Source organism: Entelurus aequoreus, linkage group LG01 (assembly GCF_033978785.1).
Source record: "Entelurus aequoreus isolate RoL-2023_Sb linkage group LG01, RoL_Eaeq_v1.1, whole genome shotgun sequence".
Taxonomy (NCBI): domain Eukaryota; kingdom Metazoa; phylum Chordata; class Actinopteri; order Syngnathiformes; family Syngnathidae; genus Entelurus; species Entelurus aequoreus.
In genome coordinates, this window is record NC_084731.1 from 25,324,977 (window position 1) to 25,331,811 (window position 6,835).

The following is a 6,835-nucleotide window of genomic DNA, read 5'->3' on the forward strand; positions in this document are numbered from 1 at the left end:
CAATTGGACGTCCCCAGGGAAAATAAAGACTAAATGTAATTTAAAAGTTTCTAACTTGAAATGAAAGTCATTGAACGCACCACAGTTATGAACAATGAGATGCAAATGTGAAAGTTATAAATAACTTTCCCCAATGCTGCCATAGGAAGATTTTATGTATTTTTTTCATTTTAGCTTAACATTTATGACATTTTCCTAACCTACACATTTGAAAGAGAAACATCTTTAAACTACAGCATCCCCAATTGGACGTCCCTGGGGACAATAAAGACTAAATGTAATCTAAACGTTTTTAACTTGTAATGAAGGTCATTGAATGCACCACAGTTATGAGCAATGAGATGCAAAAGTGAAAGTTATAAATAACTTTCTCCAATTTTACCATAGGTAGATTTTAGGGTTTTTTTTTTTCATTTTATCTTAACATTTATGACATTTTCCTAACCTACACCTTTGAAAGAACAACACCTTTAAACTATAGCATCCCCAATTGGACGTCCCTGGGGACAATAAAGACTAAATGTAAACTAAAAGTTTCTAACTTGTAATGAAGGTCATTGAACGCACCACAGTTATGAGCAATGAGATGCAAATGTGAAAGTTATAAATAACTTTCCCCAATGCTGCCATAGGAAGATTTTATGTATTTTTTTCATTTTAGCTTAACATTTATGACATTTTCCTAACCTACACATTTGAAAGAGAAACATCTTTAAACTACAGCATCCCCAATTGGACGTCCCCGGGGACAATAAAGACTAAATGTAATTTAAAAGTTTCTAACTTGAAATGAAGGTCATTGAACGCACTACAGTTACGAGCAATGAGATGCAAATGTGAAAGTTATAAATAACTTTCTCCAATGCTGCCATAGGTAGATTTTACGTATTTTTTTCATTTTATCTTAACATTTATGACATTATCCTAACCTACACATTTGAAAGAACAACACCTTTAAACTACAGCATCCCCAATTGGACGTCTCCGGGGACAATAAAGATTAAATGTAATTTTAAAGTTTCTAACTTGAAATGAAGGTCATTGAACGCACCACAATTACGTGCAATGAGATGCAAATGTGAAACTTATACATAACTTTCTCCAATGCTGCCATAGGTAGATTTGATGTATTTTTGTCATTTTATCTTAACATTTATGACATTTTCATAACCCACACATTTGAAAGAACAACACCTTTAAACTACAGCATCCCCAATTGGACGTCCCCGGGGACAATAAAGATTAAATGTAATTTAAAAGTTTCTAACTTGAAATGAAGGTCATTGAACGCACCACAGTTACAAAAATTGAGATGCAAATATGAAAGTTATAAAAAACTTTCTCTAATGCTACCACAGGTAGATTTTATGTATTTTAAAATTGTATCTTAACATTTACCTTACCTACACCTTTGAAAGAACAACACCTTTAAACTACAGCATCCCCAATTGGACGTCCCCGGGGACAATAAAGACCAAATGTAATTTAAACGTTTTTAACTTGAAAATAAGGTAATTGAACGCACCACAGTTATGAGCAATGAGCTGCAAATGTGAAAGTTATAAATAACTTTCTCCTATGCTACCACAAGTAGATGTTATGTATTTTAAAAAATTTTATCTTAACATTTATGACGTTTTCCTAACCGAAAGAACAACACCTTTAAACTACAGCATCCCCAATCGGACGTCCCTAGGGACATCCATCCATCCATTTTCTACCGCTTTTCCCGGGACAATAAAGAATAAATGTCACCTTGCCCGAGCTTAATGGCAAAATCTGATGGCGGGCGGAGGGGGGGGGGGGTCAAGGTCCACTCCTGTGATGTTTGCTGTCTGCAACATAGCAGGCGGCGTGAGAGGGAGTGGCTCAGACATGAGAATAGAGAAGGAAAACAAACACCAGCAGCAACAGCAGCATGTGTTCAAAAGATCAGGATGAAAGCAGTCATTAAGCCATTAAGGTTGTAATAAATCAACTAAGCCAAGCCCCTTTGGAAAAAAAAGCTGTGACGGCCCATTAGTTTAATACTTTTTAAAACTATTTGGCGTGAAAGTCTACAACCAGATGTGTTTTGCAAACAACACAGCTCAGAATCCCCCTGCAGGCATTGACTGACCCTCACAATAAGATTGGGACTTTATTTATTTATTAATTTTTTTCCCCCCCTCCTCTTTCACCTCTCTACAAACCTGACAAGACATCCTTGTTGAGGAATCTGTTAATGATAGGCCTTCTCCACGCTGCTGCATGGGAGCGAGACCTGTTTTTTTTGTTGTTGTTTTTTTAATCGATGGCAACCATAAAAAAATCAATATGGCCCCAGTGGCATGAACATGCATTTGTGTCTACATTTCGTTTAATAACAGTTTAGCAACAGGGGGATGGGGGTTGACACGCATTTGTCCTACCAGCCTTGAACGCATGCACTTTGCAATCCGGGACATGTGGTGCATTCAATGACTCACTCACTCATACAAACCAAAGTGGTTTATTCCTAACGTTTTTTTTCCTCTCCCCCCCATACATCGCAGTTAAAGTGGTGTCTCCGCATCCCCATAAATGTATCTGCATAGACGCAGAGCCCACAGTATCAAACACCTTCCGATACACGGCCTGTCAATTACATGGATAATTACGGAAACATCTGGAAATAGATATGTTACACCTTGAAGAAGAAACCCCTCTTACCGGAGAGCATGACCGATGCCTCAAGAGGCGTTCACGGTCCTCAAGGCGGGAACGAGCACCTTCGCCGGGCGACACGACACCTCCTCGGAAGGGTTCTTCAAGACGACGCAGGACGCGTACAAACACGCTCGTTCATGGTGGCTCCTTGTCCTGATTAGAATTCACGACCTCCGCCGCCGCCGCCGCCGCTCGCCGTCGGAGCCGTGCGCATCTCAGCTGAGCTACCACCGGAAGCAGGAGAGTTAAAGCCCACCCTTCGCAGCAGCCAGGCCCCGCCCATACGCCGCACGCCGCAGGTGGAAACAAACGAACTGAGGTGTCCCTTACAGCAGTGTTTTTCAACCTTTTATGAGCCAAGGCTAGGCTGACCATATTCTGAAATCCCAAAAAGAGGACACATATATGCGTGCCAAGGCCCGGACTAGGTGAACATTTGCCAATAATACTCGAACTTGCTTTATAAATAATATATTTATTTAAATAAAGCATTTTTTCCTGTTGACAGCAGTGTTGGCGCTAGGAATTTCAAAATGGGGTCCCAAGGACCCCATCAAGTCATAAAAATGGGGTCCTACAGTAAATTTTTGGGGTCCCACTTTTTTGTAAGCGTTTTGAAAAAAAATATAAAGGTATGCATTATCCTGTTATATCTCACATTGTGTTTTGGAAAAAGTTGTCATAAACGTTACTTAATTCGTTAAAAATAAAAAAAACACATTTGTATACATATGTAAATGTATTCAGTTCTAAACATTCATTCACTTTCTTCTTTCCTTCATGGATCTAAACTTTACCGCTGGTTGTAGTTTTTTCTATGTTTTTATTGAATAAGTTGTAGGTGTGTTTATTTCAGTATAAAAGTGTAAAAAGTGTTTTGCTTGGGTCATGAAATGATGATAATGGTGTGCCAGGGCATACATACATTTTATATTTAGCGCTTAAATCTCTGGAGTCTACATCAACTTCAGATCCCGTCTAATTTAAAATGTTTTAGTTTTTTTTATGTTGTTTTTTTGTTTGTTTGTTTTCCGCCCTTTTTTGTCAAACAAAACTATGTTTTTAATGGAAACACACAAAATATGCAAAATCTTCCACCGAAAATATTTTTCAAAGTGGAATATTTGATGTGAAGTAATCTGTACCTTGGATAGGTCAATAATTCATAATAACATTGATTTTGATTCAATATTATGTTTTGAGCAATGACAGTTTGAAAAAAAAAAACAGCTTTGTTTTATTAGTCAACATTGCAACTTTTTTAAATTACAAACGATTCCATATGAGTTGGGAAATTGTGTTAGATGTAAATATAAACGGAATACAATGATTTGCAAATCATTTTCAACCCATATTCAGTTGAATATGCTACAAAGACAACATATTTGATGTTCAAACTGATGAACATTTCACACATAAGTCGCTTCTGAGTATAAGTCGCACCCCCGGCCAAACTATGAAAAAAACTGTGATTTATAGTCCGAAAAATACGGTATATGTTTTTGGTAACACTTTAGTATGGGGAACATATTCTAAGTAACAAAGACTTAATTTAGAGTTATTTGGTTAGGGTTAAGGTTCGGGTTAGGGCCAGGGTTAGAGGGTTAGGGTTATAATAAGGCCATTAATAAGTACTTAATAATGACTAGTTGAGAGCCAATATGTTACTAATTTGCATGTTAATAAGCAACTAATTAATGGTGAATATGTTCCCCATACTAAAGTGTTACCATGTTTTTTCTACTGGTGCACAAAATGAACCGTGCATGAACACCACCTTGTTCAAACAACAAAACCAACACAGTGCATAAACTCACAACAAATTTCACACCTGCAAATCAGTGTGACTTTTGCTGTTGCCGTATCCGTAATACGCTGATAGGGAGAAGTTTTTATTTACACGATGAGTCGGGTGTGTTTTGACCTCCGCCAAACGAACCCCTGAGCCCGACTCACCGAACCCAGAGGGTTCGATCGAACCCAGGTTAAGAACCACTGCTATAGCTCTTGTCTCATATATATACCTCGACCTGTCACATCACGCCGTGACTTATTTGGAGTTTTTTGGGTGTTTTCCTGTGTGTAGTGTGTTAGTTCTTGTCTTGCACTCCTCTGATCAGATCAGATCAGATAGGTCTTTATTGTCATTGCACAAGTACAACGAAACTATGTTTTCAGCACAAACCTGTTCAAGATTAGACCAACAAACAGTGTACAGGGTTACAGAACAGGAACGCTGATGGGTCGCCATAAGGCGCCCCGTAAAAGATGGGAAATAGGTGAAACGCTGGGGACAAGATGAGTAATAAAATATAATCTAGACTGGGCTCCTAAGGGGGCCTAGTCTGGAGTGGGAAAAAACCTCCATGCAATGCACACATAAACACGTTACATTTAATCACGACAAACTCGCAACAGAGGGGCAGGGAGTTGGGGCCCTGGAAGGCGACCGCTGCTATGAAGCGCTGCCATCCGACCATCACCCCGAGGGGAAAACAAGTGGTGGTGAAGGCGTGGGGTGGGCGAGTGGGGGGGGGGGGGGGGGGGGGGGGTGTGCGTGTGTGCCCAATTGTCTTGGGTGTGATGATGTAATGTTTTTTTAGACTGAGGCCGATCTGCAAAAGTTCGACTCCAGGTGTCGTTGAGGAGGGAGGGAGGTCAAAAGCGTCCATCATTGAGGTGTCCTCGGGGGTGTTTTTCAGAACAGCCTGGTCCTGTTTCCACGGCGTCAAGGCCATTCGATGGAGTCAAATCGTAGATTAGGATGTTTTCCGCGAGCAGACAAAACAATGACTTGTCTGTTCTATTGGTCCATGCTGGGTGCTCTCAAATTCAATTCAATTTTCCTTTTCAGGAAGCTTCTCCATGATGTGATCCATCTTGTGATTCAGTTCAGAAATTGCCACAGTCTGTGTTCCCACAGCCCGGCCCAAACCATCCATTGCGACGAACAGCCTTTTGGGCTCCTTGAGTGGCTGCCATCGTCTTACGAATTTGACGATACACCAGAGCAATGCCCAGCCCAATCAGCGAAGCCCCGCGATCACGGTTCCAAATAGGTAGATGTCTTCCACGTCCTCGATGGAAAGGACTGAGAGGCACATGATTCTCCATTTATCCCAGGAATCTGTCACGTACCCCGCAGCAATGGTTCCATCAGGGCAGCCAAGCTCCCCCGAACCTCTTTTCCTCGTCGAAAATATTTTGTCAATTGCGTCGAGAGTCCATCTGATCATATCCATGTCTGATGTTTAGATATGAGGACAGCGCAAAGAAAGAGGCTTCAAAAAAGTTCAGACAAGGCAAAAACAAAGAGAGCAAGCTGGGAGAAGAGGGAGCGGGAAAAAATGCGACCGCCCGCACCAGAGGCAAGACAGAAAGCCTATTTTGTTGTTGATTGTCATGTCATGTGCGGATGTACTTTGTGGACGCCGTCTGCTGCTCCACACGCTGTAAGTCTTTGCTGTCGTCCAGCATTCTGTTTTTGTTTACTTTGCAGCCAGTTCAGTTTTAGCTTCGTTTAGCATAGCCATCCCTAAGCTTCAATGCCTTTTCTTAGCGGCACTCACCTTTTGTTTATTTTTGGTTTAAGCATTACATACCTTTGTACCTGCACACTGCCTCGCGCTGTCGTCTGCATATTGTGATCACGACAAACCATGTTCCCAACATCCACAAAGCAATTAGCTACCTGCTGCCACCTACTGATATGGAAGAGTATTACACGGTTACTCCACCAAGCTCTAGACAGCACGGACACTCAACAACGACACATTTGCGGATTATAATTACTGTGCGGAGGGTGGCGTGGCCTGCGGGCCTGCAGTGGAACAGGGTGTGCCAGGACCGGCCTCGAAGAGGTGCGTAGATGGCCCACGGTGGGCCTTGTTATCTAATCACCTGTCGCCTTTATTAGCAGCAGCCGTGATGAGACAAGTTAGTCGGGATTGGAGGTGCTGCTGAGCGGACGCAGCAGACAAAGACACTTTGCTAAAAAAGCAAAAGCCTCTGCGCCTGTTATGAAAATAAAACAGTGTTATACCCTGAACTCCCTGGCTCTCCTGGCAGTGTGTGGTGGTTTGAAGAACCCCACTAGAAAACAACTTCTACATATTGGTTTGCAAAAAATTATTTTAACCCAATTAGG

At 41.3% G+C, this 6,835-nt stretch overlaps 1 protein-coding gene across 1 annotated transcript in view; it reads right to left on the minus strand.

Moving 5' to 3' along the window:
* Nucleotides 1–2,901, minus strand: part of ccdc120b (coiled-coil domain containing 120b) — a 61,596-nt gene extending 58,695 nt beyond the window's left edge. The window contains exon 1 of the mRNA XM_062046187.1: nt 2,692–2,901. The gene's annotated coding sequence lies outside the window, so the exon portion shown is untranslated. The remainder of the gene's footprint in view (nt 1–2,691) is intronic.
* Between the last annotated feature and the right edge of the window lie 3,934 nt (nt 2,902–6,835).